Consider the following 16,420-nt stretch of genomic DNA (forward strand, 5'->3'; position numbering starts at 1 on the left):
GACTCAGGAAATGAGAAGGGAGCGGTGGTGAAGTGACCAAGACACTTATAGGTCTTGAGTGGTTGGCCTAGAGGTGGGTGGCTCAAATATGACTCACAGAAGGGGTGAGAATACAGTCCAGCTCATAGTCGGTGCTGTTTGTGGCTATAACAGCAACACTAACGTCAGGTTCCCTGGATCCAGGTTATAGCATATCTCATACCAGTTCTCACCCATTCTGGCTCATCGTGCTCTGCATTAATCGCTGTCTGTTCAAAAAAAAAAAAAAAAAGCTTCTCTAATGAAGATTGAGAAATGCACTGATCTGTGAACACAATAATGATCAGTCATTACGAGTTAGTTTGATACCGGGTCCATTTAGCAAAGCAATGGTAGTAGGTTTTACCCTAATTACAAGGACCTCTCTAGACACGGGTTCTTAGCCCCAATAAGCAGTGTCAAGCATGAGTTTCTGTTTTGGCGCATCCATCAGAGAAGACTACTTGGATACGGGTTTAAGCCAGTAGAAAGTCTTTATTAGCTGGCCAGCAACTACACTGAGTGTTTGAGATCCCAGTGTAGCCCTGAGTCTTTCTTGGGGTAAACTTTTAAGTACAAAAACCATATGGTGGGTTAATATATCTCAGCAAAAACAGTTAGTCTGAAGCAGAACTACAGAGGGCATAAAACAAGGTTAGTTAGTACCTTTAGAGACTTTACCAGATCTGTGGACTTTGACAGACAGGATCTTTGTTTTTGTTCTGACACAGTGGTTCTCAACCTGTGGGCTATGACCCCTAGAGTGGTCACATATTTATGTTAGGATTCATAACAGCAGCAAAATTACAGTTATGAAGTAGCAACAAAATACTTTTATGGTTGGGGATCACCACAATATGAGGAGCTGTATCAAAGGGTTGCAGGACTGGGAAGGTTGGGAACCATTGTTTTGACAGGTGGCAGTGTCCGTATGCTGAGTTTTGTGGTCTGGATGGGATTTTCACAATGGCATAAGCTTTGCTAAGGCCTGGTGGCCTCCTAAGGTCTATAATTTCAATGAGTGGCGTGAGCCTTAAATCCAATCAGAAACTGGATTGGTTACTTCTTTGACATTTATGCTGCTGTTGCACCAGTGGGCACATCTTCTGGGTTAGTCATCATTTTAGCTCACAGGCTGCACAGCTAGGTGAGAACAATGATTACTTTTCTTTTCCAGTAGCCTGCTTACCACCTTTTAGTCCTATGGAAGATAGCCAAGAAGAATGAAGCTTCCAAGTGAGAGGCAGCTTAATTTCTCTTTGTTTTGGGACTCAAGTATATGGTATCTTCAGCAGCAGGGTCTTACCATAGAATTCTGGGAAATACCCAAGAACAATGCAATAATGTTTGGGGTCTATGGGACCTCACTGGACAACTCCAAAAAGAGGTAACTCATTCCTGGCAATAGGAATTTTAGTTGTTAGCTTGCGGTATCTAATAGGAGTATTGAGGCACAATCACAGGTAACTCCATTTTAATTTTTTAGGTACATAATATATATGTACACACGTATAGATTCTAGAGAAGTTAGGTTTTTTTTTTCAAAATGTCTAAATCAAATAATATTTAATTTAGCAAATTACAACATTTTCATTATCCGCTTATCATCCTATGGACATCTAGAATGTTTCACTTTTCTAGAGCAGCAAAGAGCATGGATGAACAAGTTTATCTATAGAAGTACATAGGGTCCTTTGGGTTTATGCCAAGAATGCTATAGCTCGGTCATGTGGTAGATCTATTTTGTCGTTTTGAGAACCTCCACACTGGTCTCTATAGTGGTGACACAAGCTTATGTTCCCACCAGTAATGAATAAGTGTTCCTTCTTCCCCATAGTCATGACAGCATTTGTCATCGTTTGTTTTTTGAATCTTAGCTACTCTGATTTGAGTAAGCTTAAGTCACAAAGTACTTTTACTTTCCATTTCTCAGACAGCTAGGGGTGTTGAACATTTAAAAATGTTGCTCTGCCATTCATTCATATGTCATCCTCTGGGAACTCTTTCTTTAGTTCCATGCCCTACTTTTGAATTAGGTTGTTTTCTTGGTGTTTTAGTTCTTTGTGTATTCTAAATACCGGTACTTTGTCAGGTGTATAGCTGGTAATTTTTTTCCCCTATTCTGTAGGCTGAGTCTTCACTTCAATGATTGTGTCCTTTATTGTACAAAAGCTTCTTAGCTTCTTTAGGTCTCATTGATCAATTGTTGTTTTAGTGGCTGTTTAGAGTCCTGTTCAGAAAGTCCTTTCCTATACCAATAATTTTAAGCATATTTCCAGTTTTCTCCCCTATCACATTTGGGATATCAGGTCTTACACTGAAATCCTTGATTCATCTAGAGTTGAGTTTTGTGCAGGATGAGAGATAAGTATAGAATTTTCTTCTTCTACATGTAGCTATCTACATGCTGCTCAGCAACTTTTTTGTTGTTGTTTTGGTTTGTTTTTTGAGACAGATTTCTCTGTGTAACAGAACCCTGTGTGTCCTAGACTTGCTTTATAGACCAGGCTGGACTAGAACTCACAGAGCTCCACCTGCCTTTGCCTCCCAAGTACTGGGATTAAAGGCATGCATCACCATGCCTGGCCCAGAATCAGCAACATTTGTGAAGATGTCATGTTTTCTCCAATGTGTATTGTTGGCCTCTATCAAAAGTCAGGTGGCGTGTAAGAGTGTGGACTCTATGTGTGTTCTCGGTTGTATTTGATTGATCAATGTGTCTGTTTTTATGCCAGTACAATGTCGTTTTTAGTAGTATAGCTCTGCATTGTTTCAAACATGGCTCAAAAATGCCTACAACTCCAGCTCTAGAGGACCTAATGTCTCTGGCTTCCTCATTCACATGTATTCATGTAAATGTACCCCCACGGATATACATGATTAAAAATAATATAATTCTTTAAAATATTATTATGTTCACTGAGAAATGTTCCTTTTTGAGGTTTTATGTTAAAAAAACAAACAAACAAAACCTGCTGAGCAGTGCTGGCACATGTCTTTAATCCCAGTGCTTTAATCCCAGGCAGAAGAGACAGGTGGATCTTTGTGAGTTCAAGGCCAGCCTGGTCTACAGAGCAAGTTCTAGGACATCCAGGACTGCTTAGAGAGACTCTGTCTCAAAAATCCACCAAAAAACAAAACAAAACAAAAACAAAAAAAACCTTCTGTGTATTAGGGTCATTGGTGGAGTCTAGCCTCATTGAAGTTACAGTTAAGAGCATCTAATGGCTCGATTTTTTCTTATTCACTGTTGGTTAAGATCATTATCAATTTCCTGACACTTCCAAGATTTTTTTTGGCTCTTTTACACAGAGAAATCTGTCTCGAAAAACAAACCAAAGCAACAACCTTCATCTTCCATCCGCAGAGTGAGTCATAGCGATTGGCTTCTCTGACTGTCACTCAAAAGCTTGTTCTGCCTCACTCTTGACTGTGTATTCATGACCACCATGCTGTCTTCCTTCACTTTAAAGAACATCCTTGGGTAGGCTTACTTTCTAGCTCTATTTTATTTATGTTTCTTAGGCCTCTTTTTCCCTTCTCCACGCCAATCTCTTCTAACAGCCCAATTCCTGGTAGGAGAGAAAGGAGGTTAGTGGAGACAGGGGGCTGAGTTCTTTTTAGTTACTTCCTGCTGGTTAGTGTCCACAGGTTCCTTGGAGAAAATCCAATCTTCCTTTCAGGATATCTCCAACTTCTCATCTAACTGCATCAATAGCAATCAGGAACAGCAAGGGGGAAGCACCGGCAGCCTTCTTCTTTCTTGGAGCTCTTCAACACTTTCTGCCCTCTGGCATTTATTCTGTCTCCAGAGTCCCCGGATTTAAACTCTTTGTAGCTGGCAAGAGCCCCTCTCAGAGCCCTCATGAGGCAAATAGTTTGCTGCTGTGGACTCTCTGAATCAATCCCATAATTCATATGTGGGATTAAAACAAAAACATGTTTACCCATCATAAATCAAAACATCTACAACATCCCTGTTTTCACACTGGATACATATTTGATGAATCAGAATAATCTTATTTAAAAACAGATGGACTGGAAACCTCAATTCTATTTTTGTTGGAGGTGCCCTGTTGGTTGAGGTTACAGTTCTTTACTGGACTGGGTAGACATTACCAGCTTGGTGCTAAAGGCAGAACTCCCTCCCCTCAACAGGGTCCCCTCTTCTCTGCCCGACTTCATCTGGAGAATGTCTTTAACAGAGACTCCTAACTTGATGTGTGGCCTCTGACACACCTCCCTTCTAGATCTCCCCTCCTTGTGCCTATATGTTAATTTAGTACTGAGATTCTATTCTTATCATAGAAACGTGCTCTATAATGCAAATCAAGCATCCTTGAAGTGCCTAGTTCCAACTATTTATGTACACCTATTCTCGGAGCCTCCCTCCTCTCTGCACCCCCCAATGCCCACTCCCATGGGGGTATGTAACCTTTGTTCTTGGCACCCTTCCCCCCCCCCGCCGCCCACTCCCATAGGGGTATGTAACCTTTGTTCTTGGGAATTAAAATTGAACTAGCCATCAGATGTTCCCTGGGTATGAGATCTTTGTACGATTCTCCCGCTTTTCCAGGCACTTTTCATCTCCTGCCCCTCTTGACTTCATGGGCTTCTGGGAGGCAGCCCCAGGCAGGAGGAGAACTACACATCTTTTCTTATTTTATCTTATTTTCCAGGTTTAATAACTAGTTTTAAAATCACTATTAAAAAGTATTAGGTTTACTATGGAACTATCAAACAAAATTTGTTTTTTATTCTCTTCTGTCCCTCTGTTCCCTTTTGCACCCCAACCCAGTAGCTTCATTTCTGCTTCCATGTCACCTGTGTTTTTACCCCACCCACTTCCTCCAGACCACTTTGCTCTGCCTTATGGTTCCCTTCCTAGTGCAAACAATTTTTTTCTTTTGGTCAAGGAACTTAACATACCCACAAAGGCTCAGAGCACAGAGAGCCATTATTCAGGCTATCATACTTAGAACATGACAGGGGGAGGTCACAGCCCCAAAAGAGGATGCAGAAGCAAATGCCAAGATCAAGCAGATGGGGAAATTAAGAAAGTTGTATGGCCATGGCTCCCTGTCTAGTTTCATCTTGTCTCAGAAGCTAAGCTGTCTTCCTTCTCTTGTAAGTTATTGTTGACCCTGAAGTCTTTTGTCTTCCTCTGAAGAACATCTGTGGGCTGGGAACTTGGCCAGTGCCAGGAAATCACCAAGAACTGGACATCTGGAAATGCTCTGCCCAAAGCTTTATGTAGGCTTAGGCAGGCTCTGATTGCTTGGGTGCATTATACAAATGAGGCATGGAATAAAAACCAATCAGGAGAGTCTGTTAGTCAAGTTGAGCAAAAGCCTGCCCAAACTGAGGAGTGTTCTCAATCATGGCTACTGTTCTAGCTTCGTTCCCTCTTCCATAGATGCTACAAGGGAAGCAGAGGAACGGAAACAGAAAAGTAGAGGAGGTTGGGGAATCTTGTTTTTCGAGTTTGGCACTGACACCGATTTCCACAGGTTTGCGTTTTCTAGCCCCAGCTGTCACCCTGAAGCCTGGATGCTGCCTCTGGCTCCAGTTATCACGGGAAGGGAATTACTCCCACCTCCCATCAGTCCCAGCACCAGGAAGTCCATCTGGAGATAATCTGGAGTTCCATGTGGATGCCACTGCCCCTTAACTATTGGTTCAGTGCCAGGAAGTCATTTATGAGGAGGAATGCCCCTTTAAAAGCTGTTCTTCAAATTCTTGTAGATGTATTATAAGGAGATCCTTTAGTGGGCAGGGAATGCCCCTTTTAAAACTTGCACCTTGAGTCCCTTTCAGAAACCACATGCTTGGGCTGCTGGTACAAGCTTATAATCCAGCACCCAGAAGAAAAAGTTAAGACTGTAGAAATCTCAGGGTGGAGATGGCATACACCTTTAGGCAGAGGCAAGAAGATCTCTAAGTTTGAGGTCAGCCTGATCTAGAGAGTGAGTTCCAGGACATCTAGCCAGGGCTACACTGAGAAATCCTGTCTCAAAACAAAACAAAACAAAACAAAACAAAAAACAAAAACCAATAACACCAAAAAGAAAAACGAAAAGACTTCAGAAGTCACATTGATTATAATAAAGTTAAATTTTCATATTCGACCTTGAAACAAAAGTTAACTATTTATTGAACCGCATTTCAAAAATAAATTAAAAACATAAAACCTCAACAATTTCCAGCAAGAAAACCTCTATGTCAAGTTACCTGACTCACAATGTAAAAACACCTTAAGTTTAATATCAAAGGAAACCCCCCCAAAGTCCTAGACACTTGGAATTCTGAGTTCTAAAGATCTTTGTGAATGAGAATCCTTTGCTATAAAGATCTTCAATCAAATAGAAAGTTAAAATATACAGGCAGCAATAACACAAAGATAGCACAACAGACTATGGTAAAGCGTTCCTGGAAAGTGTCTTACTGCTTTCCAAAAAGGTTAAAAGTCTAAAGTTGGGTTAGGCACTCAAGTGATGCCTTCAGCATATGCAAGTGTTTTTGTGAATTGAAAAGCACACTACAGGTTACACCAGTGTCTCCTTTATTCTTTGCAAAGTTCTTTGCAGCACTGACATTTGTGCTATTTTTGTGAGGAAAGAAACTGTAGCTCCTTTTCCAATGGTCTGTATGAGGCCAAACTGTTTATATGTAAAGGCTCTGACTTACCAGAGTCCCCAGGGCTGCTGAAATATGTTGAGAGGTCACTTAGGAACCATGTTACAAAGCACCCAAGCAGGAAACATGAGCCTTGGCTGGGGCCCCTCATATTCAGAATTTTGCCATCATGCTTGCCAGAGACAAACCCCTTCTCTGTTGTAATAGATTAGTAAACTGTCATCTTCTGAACCTTTGCAGAGCCAATGAGAATAACACGAGGAGTTCAAAATGAGAGAGAGAAGCTACAGAGAGCGTCCACCTAGCAGAAGACAGCCAGACTAGAGAGCTGTGGCAAGAACGGATAGGAAACCGTATCTGATCTCTCAACACACTAGATCTACACAAGATCCATGTGTGAAAGGACATCTGTGTAGCATTGTGGGGATGAGGAAACTAAAACTGGGTCTGACTTTGTAACTTGAAAAAATAAAATGAGATATCAAGGGGTGGGAAGGATTCCTTGCTCCATGTGAGGGGAGAGCAATGGGGAGATTTTCTGTAGCCATAAAGAGGCTATAGGTGAGAGAGAGAAAGAGAGAGAGAGAGAGAGAGAGAGAGAGAGAGAGAGAGAGAGAGAGAGGAAGCTTGGCCTTCGACCATCTGCACTGAGGGGATCAGTCAACTGAAGGAGCAAGTGAGCTAAGCACTCATGGTGATCTTCAACTTGCAGAGTCTTGTTTTGTTTTTGTTTTTTTTTTTTCAAACTGTCTACATAGTAGAGAAGAAAACATTTGTGCAAGTTCATTATAGAAAACAAACATAATCCAAAGGTATGCAGGAAAGAGCCGACACCTTACAATCTTATACTATTCAGAAATTATTAGTAATAGCATTCAGATGTTTTTTTGTAGTTGGTTTCTTTCCTTCCTTCCTTTTTTTTTTTTTTTCCTCTTGCTACTTTGTGGGTTCTTCAAACAATATCCTTTCTGGCTCACCTCAGCTTCTCTTTTCATTCTACTGCTCAGTCTCTTTTCTGCATCAATGGTCTTCTCTTCTCGCTCTACTCAGTCTTCTTTCTTCCTCTACCAACTCTCATCTCCGACTCTACTCAATCTTCTTTCTGCATCTGCTGGTTTTTTTAAAATCTTCTCATGTCCCTAGATGTCTAAGAGGTAACTGACACTGAAGGTCACAGGGTCAAGCAGTTCTAACAGGTAAGCCTTTTCAGAGGCCGGTTGACTAGCACCTGGGAACCCTTTAAAGGACCAGGCAAACAAAATAAATAACACTACAATTTTTTCCTAGAGTAAGTGTGCACATACACACACACACACACACACACACACACACACACACACACACATGCATACAAAAAGAAGGAACAATCTGGATTGCTAATCTCCAGCTCTAAATATATCATGGACATTTTTATATATTCATTAAAGTGGATATTTCTAAACCCTATAACTGTGTAAGTAGTCAGTTGATTGGTTCTGTGTAGCTATTTCCTCCAAAGAAAACATTAAACATTTATTCCTGAAGGGAAATTACTCAGGGCTCAGGAAGTAAACTCACAAGTGTCGTGAAGTCCTGAAACAAGATTCACAAGGCTCCTCCCAAAAACTGAGAGGAAAGAAATCTGTTATTTGTGTTGCTCTTCCTGGTCAGGTAGAAGGGTATCCTGGGACTTAGAAGCCCAGGAAGCACACAGCTCTGAGAGGAAGCCTCCTCAGCAGAGGTGTTGCAGTTCCCAGCAGAGGGTATCCCCAGCTGAGGTGAGGAGCTCAGGAGCTTCAGCCCCTCTCCTCTTCTTTGCTTCTTCCCTTCTTCTCTTCATTGTTTCTTGGTTTCTTCCAATGAAAGAGTCACATCAGGCAGCAGAGATTTGCTGAAGGGACAAATCCAGGGAGAGAAAGGACAAATCAGGGTTGCCTGCCCCTGCACCTCAGAGAGAACAGAAAGGGACTGAGCAGACACAGCCTTTATGTAGGATTTCTTAGTGAGTGGAGCTTTCTAGGCCAGAGATTTCCAGGGTAAGGATTTGTGGGATTTCAAGTCCTGAGCTTGGGGAAGCTCAGGAACTGGTGGATTTTCCTGTTCAGGGATTGATGGAGTACCTTAAAGAAGAGACTTAGAAGGAACCCTCTTAACTTGACTACCAGTGATGTGCCTTAAATCCACTGTAGACACACAGAAGGAAAGAGAAAACTGTTCTTCTATAAGTCAGTGATGTGATCTGGGCCCTGCGACAGCTCTACAACACATAGCTTCAGGGAGTAGAACAGGGGGAGGTCAGGCACTCTTTCCAAAGTCATGTGTTGTGTCTTTGCTTCTTTGGGATGAGAGATATAAGACCAAGAATTTAGGTAAGGGATGAAATTAATGTGCTTCTTCTGCAGGGACATTGGAGGAAGAGACTCCTTCAAACTCTTGTCACCTTAAGTTTAGTGTGAAAAATTATATTTCTTATAGCCCAGAAGGGAAATTTCTACAAAAGTAGCTCTATGGACACTTTCCAACCTTTTAGGCAAGAGTTCAAAGGACTGTCAGTAGCGAGGGGACAGGAACATAGATTCCCATTGCCATTCTCAGCAACCTAAGGATTCCCCCTATGCTTTTATGGATCTCAACTCAGGTCAAACCTGGGTTCATAGGTTCAATGCTGAAAGCAGTTTCTCAAACTAGCTGGTATTGTGAAGCAGATTTGGAAATTTTATTAAAGATTTTTTTTAATGCAGGCTTAAGCATAAAGGTTAAAAGAAAAAAAAAAAAAAGAGGAGCTCTAAAGAAAGTAAGACATACCCAAGAGCATGGATGTGGGCTTCTCAAAGAAGAGTCAAAGAAAGTAAGATGTCGGTATGAGCTTCCCCAAGAGAGAGTAAGCAATTCATTGTCCCAGCATTAGCCATGTAACACCATTTTGATGGTTATGAGATAGTGTTTCTCAACTCGTGGGTCATGAGCCCCACAGGGGTTGAAAAACAGATATTTGCATTATGATTCATAAAAGCAACAGTTATGAAATTACAGCAAAATGATTTTATGGTTGGGGTCACCACACACAAGGAACTGTATTAAAGGGTCACAGTATTAGGAAGGTTGAGAACTAAATCTGTGAGGCTACATCTCAAAACATTGCAGAGAAGCCTTTTGGCCCTTCTCTCATTTGAAAAGATATGTGAGGTGGTCCCATATGCTTTATATGTAGTTATACTATGATGAAGTGAAACCAGGAACCACTGGGTTACACAAGTTTAGTATGTTGTACTTTCCCTGTAAATGAGATTTTTTGATAGATTCCTGGAAGACAGTAGGTTTATGGCTGGGATGTGAAAAATACCTTGAGCAATTTTTATTGTGCTGGATTGTTGGTTTTCTGTTGGTGAGAAGCATCAACCAGTTTCCTGAGTAAGGGAACAGTTTGCCTTCTCATGTCTTTACAAATGTTCTCTGCCCTTCTATCCTGCCTCCTGATCATTATACTGGAACTACCAGCATAATGGACATAAATATCCGTGCTTATGCTACAGCTGTAATTGAGAGTAGCCAATGACTGTAACCTCTCTGAAAGTCCTTGTTCCTAGTAAAGCCTCCCCCCCCACAAAAAACAAAACAAAACAAAACACATTTAAAAGTGGCAGAACCAGGAGTGATATATGTCTTCCATCTCAGCATGTGGGAAGTAGAGGCAGGAGGATTGGAACTTCAAAGTCATCTTTGGAAATAGTGACTTCAAAGCAAGCAAGGGTTACAGGAGATCCTGTCTCAAAACAGCAACAGTAAAGGACGTGTCAGAGATGATAACATCTGACACACAGACTAGGAGATGAAGACTTGTGGTTTCCCCATGCTGACCAGGTAGCCTCTTCCGTTCTGTTTTCTAATGTCTGAGTGCTAACCAAGCCCAGCCATGCTTAGCGTCTGAGACAGCATGAAACTAGACAGGGAGCCATGGCCATACAACTTTCTTAATTTCCTCATTTGCTTGATCTTGGCATTTGCTTCTGCATCCCTCTTTTGGGGCTGTTTCCTCCCTCTGTCGTGTCCTAAGTATGATAGGCTAAATAATGGCTCTCTGTGCTCTGAGCCTTTGTGGGTATGTTAAGTTCCTTGACCAAAGAAAAAAAAATTGTTTGCACTAGGAAGGGAACCACAAGACAGAGCAAAGTGGTATGGAGGAAGTGGGTGGGGTAAAAACACAGGTGATATGGAAGCAGAAATGAAGCTACTGGGTTGGTGTGCAAAAGGGAACAGAGGGACAGAAGAGAATCAAAAACAAATTTTGTTTGATAGTTCCATATAAACCTACTCTCCATTTCCATTGCAGGCAGAGGCAACCATTCCTGCTCTCTGAGACTCCGCATTTTTGCCATTCTCGTCTGTGACCTGCCCTCTGCAGACCTAGAGAAGGCTGTTCTTCACTGCTATTCAAAGGTCTACGGAGAGGTCAGAGCTGGAACACGTGCCTACAGCCTCTTGGTTGGTATCTTGCCGCTACCAAGAGTTCAAAATTAGAGTTGTCAGTTCCTGGTGGTGACATTCCATTTCCTCATTCAAATTGTTAGTCCTATGTTGATAAAGTCTTTGTTCACCTTTTGCTTTTTATGCAGTTCATTCTTGGACCGGGTAAGACAAGAGCCCGACTGAAGAATTTGCTCCCTCAGGATCAAGAATTAAGGGCTCTGCAAAGCACAAAACTTGTCAAACTGATGTCACATGGTAAAATGATCACATCAATGTGTGAACATAGCCTGTCTTAGCAGAGGTAGTCAGAAGAGATGGGAAAGACAAACTCTATGACATCATCTCTATAGGACAGTCCACCACAAATGCACAGTTGGAACCTTTTTCTGAGAGCTGAGGCCTTGGGATTTCACTGGAGTTTTGTCCCAGCCAGAAACAGCAACCCTTAAGCCTCAGCAGAGTCCTGCTATGGTTCAGGGCAGCCAGCAGAGGTGAGTAGAAGGGAAGGATTTGGAGGAGGTAAGTTAAGGCGAGGAAGAGGCAAAGGAAAGAGGGCTAGGAGAACACAGCAGGCCATTTATTTCAGGAGCTTTCTTTCCTTTCAGTCTTTTCCTCAGACTTAGGATATTTACTTCCCCTAGGGTAATGTTTGAGCAGTGTAGACCTCTTAACCTCCCTGCTCTTGTCTCCACCTTCTGGTGGGAGTGTTAATAAACAGTAAAAATATGGTCATCTAAACCAAGGGAAAACCGTAGTGCTGGGTAAATTAGAGTCATGCACAGCCATGACCTGTGTGGGGCTGAGTATACTTTAATATCATATCTTTTCTGCTATGTTTATTCCACGTGAAAAGGGTGGGGGCAGAGAAAGGGTTGGCAGACTCTTCTCCTCCTCCTCTTCTTCTTTTTCTTCTTCTCTTTCTCCTCCTCTGTGTTTTTTTGGTTATGCTAAAGCAGTATCATAATACAGAAAGTAATGATTGATTTTGTTAAGAACACTAATTTGATGTGCATGAAAAAAAGATTTGTATCCCACCTACCTCACGTAGCAATACTAGTGAAGAAAAGCAGAAATATGTTTTTTTTAAAAGCTCCTTTCAAATGTGGCAAAGCAGAATGAGAAAGGCATATTCGGAATCTTACTCCTCTTTTAAAAACTTTCAACCATCTGTCTCTGTGGTGGCAAGGAACATGACTTCTCAATGTCGCTGCTTTCTCACTACTACCTTCTGGAAGTAGTGAAAAAAATATAAAGACAAAAAGCTCCGAGCATTAATAAACAGTAGAAAGTCTTTGATTTTTAGCACCTGCCTCCAAGCAGCCAGGAAGCCTTAGATAAAATGATTAGCCCCTCCTAGTTGAATGTGGAAGATGAGGGAAGGGTGGGGCTAGTAGACTCTTGAAAAGAGAAACACATAAATTGGTAAATACAGTCTCTGAAGAGAAATGTTATGGGTTCAAGAATAACTGCACATTGATCTAGCAGATTGATGGAAATTTATTGAATGCTGAACAAAAACTGACTGGTCAGGGCCATAATCTCGGTTCAGGTGCCAGACTATGATGCTGATCTGTTTCAAAGGGAGGTTTTGTTATATGAAGAAAAAAACAAAACAAAACAAAAACAGGTAAGCAGGTGTAGAAAGCCGGGGGGGAGGGGGGAAGCAGCATTACATAATTTTGACTAGCTAAGCATATTGTATGTAGGTAGCTAGGCAAAGCACTTTAAACTGCTTGGGACTTTCCAGTTCCTCACTGTTCTGGGAGAAAGGAACATAGCAGGATGTTGCGGTCTTAACTATCATAGGACATACATTGATCTTTAACTCAAGTAGAACATGAATTTATCATCTATTGTTTTATTCTAAGCAGCAAGTATTGAACTATTGAATTGTATCCTGGTCTCATCTCAGGTACATGGGGCCTGAGAACTTGAACTTAATTTTACCTTATAATTAAAATGGAGACTTGGGAGGCAAAATGCCTTCTGTTATGCTAAAGGTGACAGCATGTGTTAACAGAGGAGCTACAGTATGCTAGGAATTAAAGTAGGTCTCAATGGAGGGGCTACGGAGTTTAAACGGGTTACAACAACAAAAAAAGTGTCTCTGATATATTTAGTGGTCACTCTATTTTCTAAAATATTAGTTTATGGTTTGCTGCAAGCCTTCGGCAGTCCTCAGCAGAACTGAGAGAGAACAGCATTTCTTGGTAAATGATGAATTACAATATGGTCTATAGAAAACAGAATACGATTTATATTCAAAAGCAAAGCTGAGAACATAGGCTTTGAAGTTGGATTGCCCAGCTTTTAACCATAAGTCTGTGACTTTTTCATCACACATGTGACCTTAGACAAATGACTTCTGACTTGCTATCCATTTTTCCCACTATAAAGCACTACTGTGCTGTTATGGAAACTGAAAGAAACAAGATCTTCATGTAGAATAAGTGTCACGGAATAAGTTCTTCTGGAGTCTGGATTATTTGTGATGATGACAATCTACCTTCATATGCCTGGGGAGATCAGACTGAAGAGTTTCAAACCTGTCTTCCTTGTTGGGACCTTCTATTTCATCTTGGAGGATGTGCAAGTCCTCCTTGAGTGGGGCTCAGTGAAAATGGTCATCCTGCCAAAAGCAATCTACAGATTCAATGCAATTCCCATCAAAATACCAGTACAATTTTTTATAGAACTTGAAAGAACAATTCTCAAATTCATTTTGAAAAACATAAAACGCAGAATTGCTAAAACAATCCTGTACAACAACAGATTGTCTGGAGGTATCTCCATCCCTCATCTCAAGCTGCACTACAGAGCAATAGTAATAAAAACTACATGGTTTTTATTAATGCATAGAAACGGAATGGTGGATCAATGGAATCGAATAGAAGACCCTGAAATAAACTCACACACCTACGGGTACTTAATTTTTGACAAAGAAGCCAAAACCATACAATGGAAAAAAGGTAGCATCTTCAACAAATGGTGCTGGTCTACACTTAGAAAAATGCAAATGGACCCACATTTATCAACCTGCACAAACTCAAGTCCAATGAATCAAAGCCCTCAACATAAGACCAGACACACTAAATCTGTTAGAAGAAAAAGTGGGGAAGAGCCTAGAACTCATTGGCACAGGAGATAACTTCCTGAATAGAACACCAACAGCACAGGCTCTAAGAGCAACCATCAATAAATGGGACCTCATGAAACTGAAAAGCTTCTGTAAAGCAAAGGACACTGTTATCAGAACAAAATGACAGCCTACTGACTGGGAAAGGATCTTTACCAACCGTATATCTGATGAAGGCTAATATCCGCAATATATAAAGAACTCAAAAAGTTAAACACCAACAAATCAAATAATCCAATTAAAAATGGGATACAGAGCTAAACAGAGAATTCTCAATAGAGAAATATCGAATGGCAGAGAGATACTTAAAGAAATGCTCAATGTCCTTAGTCTTCAGAGAAATGCAAATTAAAACAACCCTGAGATTTCACCTTACACCCATCAGAACGACCAAGATCAAAAACTCAAGTGACAACACATGCTGGAGAGGATGTGGAGAAAGGGGAACCCTCTTTCATTGCTGGTGGAAATGTAAACTTATACAACTACTTTGGAAATCAATCTGGTGATTTCTCAGAAAATTAGGAATAGTGCTTCCTCAAGATCCAGTTATACCTGTTCCAAGCATATATCCAAAATATGCTCGAGTATACAAGGACATTTGCTCATCCACGTTCATAGCAGCTTTATTCGTTATAGCTAGAATCTGAAAACAGCCCAGATGTCCCTCAACTGAGGAATGGATACAGAAATTGTGGTATATCTACACAACAGAATACTACTCAACAATTAAAAACAAGGAAATCATGAAATTTGCAGGCAAATAATGGGTCTAGAAAAGATCATCCTGAGTGAGGTATCCCAGAAGCAGAAAGACACACATGGTTTGTGCTCACTTAGAAGTGGATATTAGACATACAATATAAATAAACATACTAAAATCTGTACACCTAAGGAAGCTAAGCAAGAAGGAGGACCCTGGGTAAGATGATCAAGCCTCAGAAAGGCAAATGGGATAGACCATCTCCCTAGCCCCATCAATGTTTTTCTTTTAAATATTTATTTATTTATTTATGTATTTTATATATATGTGTGTATGTACATCTACATGCCACATAGATGCCTTCTTCTGGAATGTAGGTATACATACAGACAGTTGTGAGATGCCATGTGGTACTGGGAATTGAACTACAAGACCTCCGAAGGAGTAACCAGTGAGCCAGTGCTCTTAACCACTGAGCCATCTCTTTGCAGCCCCAAGCCATCAACAAAATTTTAAATCAGGCAATGTCTAATGACTTCTTTGAATACACAGAATCAGAAAAACTGGTTCTGAAGTAGTCACTGCTAAGTAAGACAAATCACTATACATTTTAACTTTTATTTCAAAACAACTTACAGTTTTAGAAATATGATGTTATGGGGATACTAAAGATTTAATTTAGATCACCATCATGCTAGGTAAATGTTCTAAACTCTGAGCTATAGCTCAAGAACTTTCAAACTTTTAAAACTAAATTATGAAATGGGGTCTTGATAAATTGTCCAGCCTGGTCTTGAACCTAGTCTAATAATCCAGGCTTATCCTAAATCTGTTCTTCCCTTGCCTCACCCTCCCAAGCAGCTGGATTACAGGTCCGTGCCACTAGGCCCAGTTAGGGTTGTTTGCTTGTTTTTCAGGTAGAGTATATTTTAGTAGTGGCAACCACCCACATTTGTGGAAACCAGGATAAAAAATCTGACAGCAACCCACTGAGTTAAGGGCTGGTATTTGTATTCAGTCTTCAAGAGGTTGTCCATGTGAGTCCAAGTGGTATGTGGTTGGTAATTTGTATAAACACTTGTGTTAACACAAGTTAACAAGTAGACTAAAAAGAGGCCTATAGATATAAGAACCAAAATGAAGTGGTAGCTTGTCAAGGGCTGGGGGAAAAGGCATTGGAGGCTTATTTAATGAGAAGAGAGTTTAGGTTCTGCAAGATGAAACGAGTTTTGTGGATGGTTGTTGATCATGTTTACACAGTGTGAATGCACTTTGTATTACCTACACACTTAAAATGACTGATGTGGTAAATGCTAAGCAATGTGTATTTACCTGCAATAAGAAAACTCTGTCATGGTGTTAAAACTTTAAGAGGCTTTCATCAAGTAGGTTGCCCCCACCACTCTGCCCACACATAGCAAGATGTCTTGAAGATGGTTACAGCTAAGCATATGGATAGCCAAGCACTAGCTAATAGGATA

The sequence above is a fragment of the Psammomys obesus genome, unplaced genomic scaffold, assembly GCF_907164565.1.
Source record: "Psammomys obesus unplaced genomic scaffold, mPsaObe1.curated_primary_1811, whole genome shotgun sequence".
Classification (NCBI taxonomy): domain Eukaryota; kingdom Metazoa; phylum Chordata; class Mammalia; order Rodentia; family Muridae; genus Psammomys; species Psammomys obesus.